Source organism: Oryctolagus cuniculus, chromosome 1, assembly GCF_964237555.1.
Source record: "Oryctolagus cuniculus chromosome 1, mOryCun1.1, whole genome shotgun sequence".
Lineage (NCBI taxonomy): Eukaryota > Metazoa > Chordata > Mammalia > Lagomorpha > Leporidae > Oryctolagus > Oryctolagus cuniculus.
Window position 1 is genome coordinate 92725752 of NC_091432.1, and position 13885 is coordinate 92739636.

The window sequence follows — 13885 nt, forward strand, 5'->3', positions numbered from 1 at the left end:
TATTGCAATATTCTAGGTTGTTTAATAATGTATATAGTGTAAATAGATATTTAAAAATGTCAGTTATCCCTAATTTCCTTTCTTCTTTCTTTCATTTTTAACATTTCTTCTCCTAGAACAAATTGGAAATGCTCATATCTTTTACTCACTTCTCTATGTTTGTTGAGCATCTTTAATATTTTAACACCAAAAAAAATTGAAAAATAAATTAATGCCCGCTTTGGAAAATTTGTTCATTTGCTTTACTATTTTCACTATCTCCTTTAACTTAAGCTAACTATGATTTTGAAGTACTATACAACATCATACAGTTGAGTTTGAAAGTCTGGGATTCAGATTTTTAGAATTTAAATAGAACTAGGACAGGGATGGGGTATAATTTTTAAAAGTAAGATTTGAAATTTCACATGAATCTTACACTTACAACTACACATGAATTGGTGAACACCAGGCTAGGAATGTGGCAGCGAAAATGCAGAGAAAATTATAGAGGAAACTTTGACAGTGCTTGTGAACGAAGTGGACTTGAGAAAATACAGGAAAGCAATGATGGCTTTTGAACTGGGAGGAGAAGGAGAAAGGGATTTATTATGTTAAAAATTTTAGAAAAGGCAAGCATTTCATAGAAGTATTACTTTATGCTTTTAATAAATGGAATTCAGTATGGCCGTGAACATAAAATATCCAAGCAACAGACCTTGAGCTCCAGGAGGCCATGTAGATTAAGGAATCCTTTGAATAGAGGCAGATGAACCTTTCAGGGTGTAGAGTCAAAAGAGGGCATATCTTGAAGGAAATGCTTCTTACTATTTCAAAATCTATACCAAAATATTCAGCGGGTGTTTGAATTGGCACACAGAGTCATGCTGATAATAATGGAATTTGTGTAATAGATTTTCATGTGAGAAGCTGATACTAAGATAAGCAGTTGCATGCATCATGCATCATAGCAGTTCTACTGACACATATCTGTCCAGAAAAACCAGGATTTAGAAATGATAATGAAATCTTTCAATGTGTGCCGTATGCTTCCACAGCTGATTTTACAAATGAGGTCAATGTTAGTGTAATTAGATTAACTCACTCTAGTATACTTATCTCATTGTAACACAAAATATAGATTCAGGAAGATCAACTACTCTTATTCATTAAACATGAAATCCAGTTGTATAATTTTTACAGTTCTATCTCAGAATAATTGGAAAACAGTAGGAAAGTTCTTTGTTAAAGTACATAACAAATATCAGACAGCAGAAACGTTAATTTACTAAGACATAATTTCTAAATTATCTTTTTTTTTTTTTGACAGGCAGAGTGGACAGTGAGAGAGAGAGAGACAGAGAGAAAGGTCTTCCTTTGCCGTTGGTTCACCCTCCAATGGCCGCCGCGGCCGGCACACCGCGCTGATCCGATGGCAGGAGCCAGGTGCTTCTCCTGGTCTCCCATGGGGTGCAGGGCCCAAGTACTTGAGCCATCCTCCACTGCACTCCCTGGCCACAGCAGAGAGCTGGCCTGGAAGAGGGGCAACCGGGACAGAATCCATCGCCCCGACCGGGACTAGAACCCGGTGTGCCGGCGCCGCAAGGCAGAGGATTAGCCTAGTGAGCCGCGGCGCCGGCCTAAATGATCTTACTTGATATATTTTTTGTGCTTAATTGTAACCTACCATGATCAATAAGATATCTGTTTTCCCAAGATATGAGTTTAATTAAATAATTTTTTCATTTAATTCTGTTAATAGTTTAAACCAAATAGTTTTATTCTTTCATAAAATCATATTTTAGTAGCATTACTCATCCTGTACTAATTTAAAGTTCAAGATGTGAGAACTCATGAGAGAGTTATTCTTAAACAGAATTATGACTTGGTTACATTAAGAAGAAAATTTAGAACTTTTCCTTTGAGGCTTTTTTTTTTTTTTTTTGGACAGGCAGAGTGGACAGTGAGAGAGAGAGACAGCTTTTGCCGTTGGTTCACCCTCCAATGGCCGCTGCAGCCGGTGCACCACGCTGATCCGATGGCAGGAGCCAGGTACTTATCCTGGTCTCCCATGCAGGTGCAGGGCCCAAGCACTTGGGCCATCCTCCACTGCACTCCCTGGCCACAGCAGAGAGCTGGCCTGGAAGAGGGGCAACCAGGACAGAATCCAGCGCCCCGACTGGGACTAGAACCCGGTGTGCCGGCACCGCAAGGCGGAGGATTAGCCTAGTGAGCCGCGGCGCCGGCCAAGGCTTATTTTTTATAAATCTATCTTAAATGTCTTATAGAGCAAAATTTTCTATCTTAATAAATGAATAACTACATAGTCATAGCTAAGTACTGTTGGGAAATTGAGACACTGTACAGTTTAGAAAGTTAAATTCAATAGTGACCATAAAGACCTACTGTGTTAATGTCTTGGAAAACTAGAAAATGTATCATGAATAATGAACACTAATGCAAATTGTAGCAGTACTAATGCAATTTTTTGGTGCTCTATCTTGTACTAGAGAAGTTGTATTGTCTAACCTTGATTTAATTGTACTCTGTGCATAAACAGTAACCTCATTTGGGTCATGAATATGAATCAATAGAGTAAAAATTACCACATTTGACCTTGCCATATGGCAAAAATTGAGATATTTAATGTTGTATTCCTTATTGAATGTGTTAATTTCATTTGGAGATAATATAGCTATCTTCATCTTGAAAAACATAAGTGAATAATGAATTATACCAAAACAAACATTTGAATCATCTTTTAAATTTTAAAGGCCTTACGACTGAATTAAATAGAGACAGTGCAAGTAAATTACACTGGCATAAAGAGTAAATTTATGGTGCAGTTTTAACTACATTCCATTACAAATTGTGCCTGAAGAGTTTTATAGTTTTGTTTTCAGAGATAGAATTAATAAGAATTGCATCAGAAATACCAAACATTAAGAAGTTAAAGAATCTCAAATTACTGTCATGACTCTGTTACTTAGCAATGACCAGATATTCTAGTAAAGACGACATTAAGTAAGAACTAAGAATGGTAGTTACTGGAATTTAATGTGAACTAACTGTATAAAGAGTCCTGTCAAAATGCTACTGCTTCTTTGGGTTTCAAAAAATAAAATAAAATGAAGGGATGGGTTTGTAAAAAGAGGATGAACTAATAATCTTCTTGAATAGTTACCAACAGATTTCTACTGTGTGTAGTCTTGATAGTTCAGGGGAGGACTACTTAGAATCAGCAACTCTATTGGGAGATAAATAGAAAAGTAACATATCAAAAAATGACTTCAGATAGCACCCAAGGAAGGAGAAAACACATGGAACAAGTAGAAAAGCATCATAAAGTAGACATGCTTACTATGCCATTCTCTCTGCCTTGAAGATAGACAGCCTTTAGAAGTTTGGCTGTTGGAAAGGTTAATGATAAGCTGAATGAATTCATTTTAGGAAAATTGCATAGAAAATTTTGCATTAAGTAAGGGGTTGAGCAGGATGACATAGTCATATGCAATGCAAAGATTCTATAATTATTTGTATGTATAAATATATACAAAGCAATAGTTATATATATTAATTAAATTCTGTCTAAGATGTACATTCAGTTTAAAGTCTTTTTTAATCTAATTTAAATAGCTACATTTTTCTAACACACTCATTACACACTAGAAACTTCTCCTAGGTTACTTTTGACCCTGGCAGTTGTTTTGTAATGTGTATCACAACTATTTACAGGTAAGAGCTTCTGAGGCAGTCACCAATTGACTTAGCTACCAAGTAACAACTGTGGGATTCGAAATCTGACAGGTCTGCCACAGAGGCTTTCTCCTTTCAACTTCACCTCTTGTCTCCATTATAAAATGGGTAATGGGGTAATATGACAGTTTAATTTCTTTTTCTTTTCAAAATTTTTGGCATTATCAAGTTCGAATCCTGCTGAAGTATGAATTTCTAGCTTGAGGGTGCATAGAAACATTGACAATTACAAATTCAAAGAATCCTGTTATGAAACGACATTGTAGCACACCAATTGACTGCTTCCATTGCTATGCACTGAAAGGATATTCAAAAAATCTCCTAGGTTCAAAGCTTTGGGTACTGGTTAGGGAACACCAGAGATAACCATACCAAAAACCATTCTCCACTTCTAGTCATTCATTTTCTTATGTTGACTCTACTCTTCGTATAGATTTTCATGCTCTATTGCATCTGGATATGTATGGTTTTTTTAACTTTTATTTAATGAATATAAATTTCCAAAGTACAGCTTATGGATTACAATGGCTTCCCCCACCCCATAACTTCCCTCCCACCCGCAGCCCTCCCAACTTCTGCTCGCTCTCCCATTCCATTCACATCAAGATTCATTTTCAATTATCTTTATATACAGAAGATCAATTTAGTATATATTAAGTAAAGATTTCAACAGTTTGCACCAACACAGAACAAAAAGTGTAAAATACTGTTTGAGTACTAGTTATAGCATTAATTCACATTGCACAACACAATAAGGACAGAGATCCTACATGAGGAGTAAGTGCACAGTGACTCCTGTTATTGACTTAACAAATTGACACTCTTGTTTATGGCGTCAGTAATCTCCCTAGGCTCTAATCATGAGTTGCCAAAGCTATGGAAGCCCCCTGAGTTCACCGACTCTGATCATATTTAGACAAGGCCATGGTCAAAGTGGAAGTTCTCTCCTCCCTTCAGAGAAAGGTACCCCCTTCTTTGATGGCCCATTCGTTCCACTGGGATCTCACTCTCAGAGATCTTTCATTTAGGTGTTGTTGTTGTTGTTGTTGTTGTTGTTTTTGCCAGAGTGTCTTGGCTTTCCATGCCTGAAATACTCTCATGGGCTTTTTAGCCGGATCCGAATGCCTTAAGGGCTGATTGTGAGGCCAGAATGCTGTTTAGGACATCTGCCATTCTATGAGTCTGCTGCATATCCTGCTTCTCATGTTGGATAATTTGCTCCCTTTTTTATTCTATCGGTTAGTATTAGCAGACACTAGTCTTGTTTATGTGATCCCTTTGACTCTTAGACCTATCAGTATGATCAATTGTGAACTAAAATTAATCACTTTGACAAATGAGATGGCATTGGTATATGCCATCTTGATGGGATTGAATAGGAATCCCGTGGCACATTTCTAACTCCACCATTTGGGGCAAGTCAGCTTGAGCATGTCCCAAATTGTACATTTCCTCCCTCTCTTCTTCCCACTCTTAATATTTAACACAGATCACTTTTCAGTTAAATTTAAACACTTAAGAATAATTGTGTGTTAATTACAGAGTTCAACCAATAGTATTAAGTAGAACAAAAAAATACTAAAAGGGATAAAGTATTAAGTTGTACATCAACAGTCAGTGTAAGGGCCGATCAAGTCACTCTTTCTCATAGAGTCCATTTCACTTCAACAGGTTTCCTTTTTTTGTGCTTGGTTAGTTGTCACCGATCAGGAAAAACATATGATATTTCTCCCTCTGGGACTGGCTTTTTTCATTCAGCATGATGTGTTCCAGATTCCTCCATTTTGTTACAAATGACCAGGTTTCATCCATTGTTTTTGACTGCTGTATAGTATTCTATAGAGTACATGTCCCATAATTTCTTTATCCAGTCTACTGTTGATGGGCATTTAGGTTGATTCGAGGTCTTAGCTATTGTGAATTGAGCTGCAATAAACATTAAGGTGCAGACAGCTTTTATGTTTGCCAATTTAATTTCCTTTGGGTAAATTCCAAGGAGTGGGATGGCTGGGGTGTATCGTAGGGTTATATTCAGGTTTCTGAGGAATCTCCAGACTGACTTCCATAGTGGCTTGACCAGTTTGCATTCCCACCAACAGTGGGTTAATGTTCCTTTTCCCCCACATCCTCTCCAGCATCTATTGTTGGTAGATTTCCGAATGTGAGGCATTCTAACCGCGGTTAGGTGAAACCTCATTGTGGCTTGGATTTACATTTCTCTGATTGCTAGTGATCTTGAACATTTTTTCATGTGCCTGTTGGCCCTTTGGATTTCCTCTCTTGCAAAATGTCTCTTGAGGTCCTTGGCCCATCTCTTGAGTGGGTTGTTTGTTTTGTTGTGGAGTTTCTTGATTTCTTTGTAGATGCTGGTTATTAACCCTTTATCTGTTGCATAGTTTGCTAATATTTTTTCCCATTCTGTCGGTTGTCTCTTCACTTTCCTGACTGTTTCTTTTGCAGTACTGAAACTTCTCAATTTGATGCAATGCCAATAGTTAATTTTGGCTTTGACAACCTGTGCTTCTGGGGTCTTTTCCAAGAATTCTTTGCCGGTACCAATATCCTTCAGGGTTGCTCCAGTGTTCTCTAATTTATGGTGTCGTGTCATAGATTTAGGGCTTTAATGTATGTTGAGTGGATTTTTGTGTAAGGTGAAAGGTGTAGGGGTCTTGATTCATGCTTCTGCATGTGGAAATCCAGTTTTCCTAGCACCATTTATTGAATAGACTGTCCTTGTCCAGGAATTGGTTTTAGATCCTTGATGGAATATAAGTTGGCTGTAGATGTTTGGGTTGATTTCTGGTGTTTCAATTCTGTTCCATTGGTCTATCCATCTGTTTCTGTACCAGTACCATGCTGTTTTGATAACAACCGCCCTGTAGTATGTCCTGAAATCTGGTATTGTGATGCCTCCAGCTTTGATTTTGTTGTACAAGATTGCTTTAGCTATTCGAGGTCACCCGTGTCTCCATATGAATTTCAGCATCATTTTTTCCAGATCTGAGAAGAAGGTATTGCATTGAATGTATAAATTGCTTTTGGGAGAATGGACATTTTGATGATGTTGATTCTTCCAATCCATGAGCATGGAAGATTTTTCCATTTCTTGGTAACCTCTTCTATTTCTTTCTTTAAGATTTTTAAATTCTCATTATAGAGATCTTTAAAGTCCTTAATTAAGTTTATTCCAAGTTTTTGATTGTTTTTGTCGCTATTGTGAATGGAGTGACTTAGCAGTTCTTTCTCAGCCGTGGTATTGCCTGTGTATACAAAGGCTGTTGATTTTTGTGCATTGATTTTATATCTTGCTACTTTGCCAAACTCTTCCTTGAGTTCCAATAGTCTGTTAGTAGAGTTCTTTGGATCCCCTAAATAAAGAATCTTATTATCTGCAATGAGGGATAGTTTGAGTTCTTCCTTCCCAATTTGTATCCCTTTAATTTCTTTTTCTTGCCTGATGGCTCTGGCTAAAACTTCCAGAACTATGTTAAATAGCAGTGGTGAGAGTGGGCATCCCTGTCTGGTACCAGATCTCAGTGGAAATGCTTCCTACTTTTCCCCATTCAATATGAAGTTGGCCGTGGGATTTTCATAAATTGCTTTGATTGTATTGAGGAATGTTCCTTCTATACCCAGTTTGCTTAGAGTATTCATCATGAAAGGGTGTTGAATTTTATCAAATGCTTTCTCTGCATCTATTGAGGTTATCATATGCTTTTTCTTCTGCAGTTTTTTAATGTGGTGTATCACATTAATTGATTTCGCACATTGAACCATCCCTGCATACTAGGGATAAAGCCCACTTGGTCTGGGTGGATGATTTTTCTGATGTGTGTTGGATTCTATTGGCCAGAAGTTTATTGAGGATTTTTGTGTCTATGTTCATCAGGGATATTGGTCTGTAATTCTCTTTGAATGCTCCATATTTTTCTGGCTTAGGAATTAAGGTGATGCTGGCTTCATAGAAAGAATTTGGGAGGACTCCCCCTTTTTCGATTGTTCTGAATAGTTTGAGAAGAATTGGAGTCAGTTCTTCTTTACATGTCTGGTAGAATTCAGCAGTGAATCCATCTGGTCCTGGGCTTTTCTTTGTTGGGAGGGCCTTTATGACTGTATCAATTTCTGTCTCAGTTATGGGTCTGTTTAGGTTTTCTATGTCTTCCTGGTTCAATTTAGGTAGGTTGCATGTGTCCAGGAATCTATCCATTTCTGATAGGTTTCCCAGTTTGCTGGAAATCAAGTCCTTCTAGTAATTTCTGATGATTCTTTTTATTTCTATGGTGTCTGTTGTTACGTTTCCTTTTTCATCTCTGATTTTATTGATTTGGGTCTCTTCTTTTTTTAGTTAGTTGGGCCAATGGGGTGTCAATTTTGTTTATTTTTTCAAAAAACCATTTCCTCGTTTGGCTGATTTTTTGTAATTTTTTTTTATTCAATCCTGTTGATTTCTTCTCTGATTTTAATTATTTCTCTTCTCCTACTAGATTTGGGTCTGGTTTGCTGCAGTTTTTCTAGATCCTTGAGATGCCTTGAAAGCTCATTTATTTGGTGCCTTTCCAATTTCTTGATGTAGGCACCTATTGATAGAAACTTTCCTCTTAACACTGCTTTTGCGTCCCATAAGTTTTGGTATGTTGTGCTGTTATCCTCATTTACTTCCAGAAAGTTTTTGATTTCTCTTTTAATTCTTCTATGACCCAGTGTTCACTCAGGACCATGTTGTTCAGTCTCCATGTGTTTGCGTATGCTCTAGGGATTCCTGAGTTGCTAATTTCCACCTTCATTCCACTGTGCTCTGAGAAGCTGCATGGTATGATTCTAATTCTTTTGAATTTGCTGAGACTTGCTTTATGGCCTAGTATGTGGTCAATCCTAGAGAATGTTCCATGTACTGCTGAGAAGAATGTAAATGCTTTTTGTGTAGGATGAAAAGGTCTGTAGATATCTGTTATATCCATTTTGGCTATATTGTCGTTTAAATCTACTGTCTCCTTGTTGATCTTCTGTCCTGTTGATCTGTCTTTTTTTGAGAGTGGAGTATTGAAGTCCCCCAGTACTATTGTATTGGAGTCTAAGTCTCCCTTTAAGTCCCTTTACATATCTTTTAAATAACCTGGTGCCCTGTAACTAGGTGCATATGCATTGATATTCGTTATATCTTCCTGTTTAATTGATCCCTTAATCATTATATAGTGCCCCTCTTTGTCTCTTTCAACAGTTTTTGTGTTAAAGTTTATTTTGTCTGATATTAAGATGGCTACATACACTCTCTTTTCATTTCTGTTGGCATGGAATATCTTTTCCAGCCTTTCACTTTCAGTCTGTATGCATCTTTGTTGGCAAGATGTATTTCTTGTATGCAGCAAATAGATGGGTTTTGTTCCTTAATCCAGCCAATCTGTGACTTTTAACTGGGGAGGTGAGGATATTAACGTTCATTGTGACTCTTGATAGGTAGTAACTTTGCCCTGCCCTTTTCCCAACGATGTTTTCTAATATATGCTTTGAACTTCGTGTGGTCTTTTGGTGTGAGGTTTTCTTCCTTTACCTTCTTTCATATTGATGACCGTGTTTCTATCTTTTTGTGTGTAACACATCTTTAAGCATCTTTTGCAGGGCTGGATGAGTGGCAATAAATTCTTTCATTTTCTGTTTGCTATGAAAGGTCTTTATTTCACCTTCATTTACAAATGAGAGCTTTGCAAGTTATAATATTCTGAGATGGCAGTTTTACTCTCTTAGTACCTGGGCTATGTCTCACCATTCCCTCCTAATCTGTAGGGTTTCTGATGAGAAGTCTGCTGTGAGTCTAATTGGACATCCTCTGAGAGTAATCTGACATTTCTCTCTTGCACATTTTAGGATCTTTTCTTTATGTTTCACTGTGGTGAGTTTGATTACAATATGTCGTGGTGAGGATCTCTTTTGGTCATGTTTATTAGGAGTTCTCTGAGCTTCCTATACTAGGCTGTCTCTGTCCTTCTCCAATCCAGGGAAATTTTTTGCTAATATCTCACTAAAAAGGCCTTCTAATCCTTTCTCTCTCTCCATGCCTTCAGGAACTCCTAGAAATTGAATGTTGGGTTTTTTAATAGTATCCTGTAGATTCCTGACAATATGTTTTAGATTTCTAATTTCCTTTTCTTTTCTTTGTTTGACTGTATACTTTGCTGTTCTCCGTCTTCTAAGTCTGATACTCTCTCTTCTGCTTTACTGACTCTGTTTTTAAGGTTCTCTAATGTGTTTGTCATTTGATCTATTGAATTCTTCATTTCATTTGGTTTCTCTTCACTATCACAATTTCATGTTCTACTAGTTTGTGCACTTCATTTTGATTCCTCCTTAAGATTTCATTTTCACTAGAGAGATTTTCTATCCTGTCCCGTAAGGATTTCTGTAGTTCAAGAATTTGTTTTTGAAAACTTCTAAATGTTCTTATCATAAATTTTTTGAAATCCGTATCTTTCATTTCTTCTATCTCATCATCTTCATAATCTTGGATTGGGGTGTCTTGTTCATTTTGGGGCATCATATTGTCTTTCTTGTTCTTGTTTCCTCGGTTTCTGCATTTGTTGCTTGGCATTGTAGAGATATTCTTTGGTTTCTTCTTCCCTCACTATGGTGTTTTTTCTCATTATACTATGACTGTATTAAGTGGACTGTCTGCTTTTGTTTGATCCTTAGAGTCTTATGATGGGTGTGGCTAGAGAGCGCTGTTTAGTTCTTCAGGGTTAAGGGTGTGCCAAAGGTGACACACCCAGGTTAGGCATGGTAAATCTCTGTCTCTCTGTCTGTGTGTGTGTGTGTGTGTGTGTGTGTGTGTGTGTTTATTCAGAAGGGAAGTAATTCTGCACAGCTGAGCGGAATTAAAGGCAGTCAGTTTCTGATCCCTGGATCCTGTGGGTATAATATTCGTCTGCTCTGTCCCAAGGACCACACAAAGGATCTATGCAGTCCTCACTTTAAGCTCAAATTTTTCTGCGTTCTCCCACTGGGTTGCCAAGGTTACTGAGTTTGTATACTCTCCCAAGAGCACTCGCGTCTCCATGAGTTCTCTCTCACACCTTCAGTCCTTCACGGTCTCAGTTCATTAGCTCCACACATTCACCAGGTCGCAACCTCCTGTTATTTCACCCCCTCAGAGTCAGGTTTTTCTGCTTGGCTGATGGCGGGTGCAGCCCCTATGTATGTCCTGTGCTTTGTCTTGCTCGCCCTTGAAAAGTGAGTGGAGAGAGAGACTCATGTCCATACCAGTCCCCCCCTTTTCTTTTCCTCTCTCCTCTTGTTAGCCTGGTGAACTTTCCCCCATGGAGCCTCAAGCCTCGTTCCCTCTAGGCTCCTCCTTCCTCTTTCCCGCCGGTGTCTTGGGCCACTGAGCTTTTGCCTCACCTCCTTTTCCAGCACTGGTGCGTAGATTCCGTGGCTGGGGTCCCGAGCCGTGGGTGCCCATGCCCTCTACATAGGTCCACTGTGCACCAGATGTTCTGGAGGTGTTTATTCTGCTGTTTCTTCCCTAACTCTTCCGTGAAACTGCAGTATCTCCACTTCTATTAAACTGTCTTTTCCCAGACTGACAATGTGCTCCCTTCCTATTCTGCCATCTTGCCCTCCTCTTGAAATGTATATTTAATGAGCCAAGAATACACAGAATTGCCTTCAAGACAGCTTTCTCTTCTCCTAAAAATTATTTTCTTTTTTTTTTAAAAATAGGCTTCTGCTTCTGATAAACGTTACTTACTTTGCTATTATGCTAAGAGGCATTCAGTGAGCATTGCTAGTTCTCAGTGTGAAAACAACCTTACACATTTCCCTTAGTTTACTCGCCTTTATCAAGAACAGGAGCATAAAGTGGAAACCACTGCCTTGCTTCTTTTCTGAACTATATCAGGGCAGCAGGGCTGAAAGAAGCATTAGAAAGTGATTATCATAAAATAGGCTTCCATTTGTTCCCAGTCATGCATGTTCACAACCAACAACATCTTCTGGGGTCTTGGGACACAAGTGTTCTTGGGCATTCAGAGAGAAGGTGTCTCCTGGCTTGTGAAATGTAACAAATTGCATGCCGTAGTCGTACCTCACCATGAACTCAGTTAAGGTGCACATTTGTTTTTGTTTTTTAACATTTATTTATGAAACAGAAAGAAAGGAAAATGAACAAAAGAAAAGAAAGAAAAAGGAAAGGAAAGGAAAGGAAAGGGAAAGAGAAAGAGAAAGAGAAAGAGAAAGAGAAAGGAAAGGAAAGAGAAAGAGAAAGAGAAAGAGAAAGAGAAAGGAAAGGAAAGGAAAGGAAAGGAAAGGGAAAGAGAAAGAGAAAGAGAAAGAGAAAGAGAAAGGAAAGAGAAAGAGAAAGAGAAAGAGAAAGAGAAAGGAAAGGAAAGGAAAGGAAAGGAAAGGAAAGGAAAGGAAAGGAAAGGAAAGGAAAGGAAAGGAAAGGAAAGGAAAGAGAAAGAAAGAGAAAGAGAAAGGAAAGGAAAGGAAAGGAAAGGAAAGGAAAGGAAAGGAAAGGAGGAAGGAAGGAAGGAAGGAAGGAAGGAAGGAAGGAAGGAAGGAAGGAAAGGGAAGGGAAGGAAGGAAAGGAAGGAAGGAAAGGAAGGAAGGAAGGAAGGAAGGAAGGAAGGAAGGAAGGAAGTTCCTGTATGCTGGTTTATTCCCTAGCTACCTGTAACAGGGCTAAGAAGGGTCAGAACCAGGAGCTGGGAACTCAACCTTATCCCAGGTCTCCAGTGTGAGTGGTAAGAACCCAATCATTTCAGCCATCACTGCTGCCTCCTGGGGTCTCCATTAGCAGTAAGCTGCAATACACAGCCAAAGGCTGGCATTAAACCCAGGGAGCCTGGTATGGGATGCAGGCATCTTAACCACTAGGCCAATGCCCTCCCTCAGTTACACTTATTAACTCATTTTGAAAATGTGATCTAAAGAATAAATTTAAATTGATTCTAATAATTAACCAAGTCATACACTGCTGTGGGGCTATAAATATTATATGTTTTTCTTTATCAGGATACAAATTTTAGAAACATATGGCCATTATGGAATTAATAGACATTTTAAAATTGGTGTCTCAGGTCCAGCGTTGTAGAGTAGCAGGTAAAGCCACCACCTGCAATCCAGCATCACATATGGCACTGGTGTGAATCCCAGCTTATGATCCAGCTCCCTGCTGATGGCCAAGGAAAAGCAGTGGAGGATGGCTCAAGTGCTTGGGCCCCTGCATCCACATGGGAGACCTGGAAGAAGCTTCTGGCTCTTGGCTTCAGTCAGGCCCAGCCGCAACTGTTGCGACCATTTGGGGAGTGAACCAGTGATTGGAAAAGCTACCTCTCTCTCTGTAACTCTGATTTTCAAATAAATTAATAAATCTTCTTTCAAAAGGTATAAAATGTAATGTATAGGAGTGAAACTGACATTTTGAGATTCAATGATTATTTACAGCCCTTGTCTCTACTGTTGAGGAACACTGTTTTTTGCTTTGTACTATTTATTGAACCCTTTACTCAGTGTAGGTTAATCCTATGAGTATAAACTGGAAGTAGATCATTGTAAAAATTAAGAGAGGGAATATGAGAGGAAGGAGGAGGAAGAGTAGGAGCATGGGTGGGAGGGGGGATGGAGTGGGAAGTATTACTATGTTCTTAAATCTGTATATATCAAATACATGAAATTTATTTACCTTAAATAAAAAAAATAGATATCTTAAGGTAAATCCAGCTGAATATTTTCTCTTGCCTAACAATGTGTTGATGAGGGAGGAAGAGAGAGAAATAGATGATAATTTTCAGCTATTTAGACAAATAAGGAGATAGGGAGATGTCTATAAGTATGCATGTGTATGAAAGTATATATATGTATATGTGTGTGTATATATATATATATATATAAATCTGTTACAGAAGCATAGCATAGTGCATATCATGTGCATGTAAAACCTAAAATTATAAAACCAAAAGAAAACATGGCAGAAAACTTCTGTGATACCGAGTTTGGTGAAGATTTTTTTATTGTGACACCAAAAACACAATTGACAAAAATGTAAGTTGATAAAATAGGTTTTATTGATTTTTTAAAATAAACTATTCTTCAAAAGATACTATTAAAAGAATGTAAAGATAAACCACAGGCTAAGAGAAGATAAACTTACTTTTTAATT

General features: G+C 38.1%; 1 long non-coding RNA gene across 1 annotated transcript in view; it reads left to right on the plus strand.

The window, feature by feature from the left end:
• The window catches only part of LOC138850492 (uncharacterized), a 76558-nt gene that overhangs the window by 40742 nt on the left and 21931 nt on the right, over positions 1–13885 (plus strand). The window lies entirely within an intron of this gene.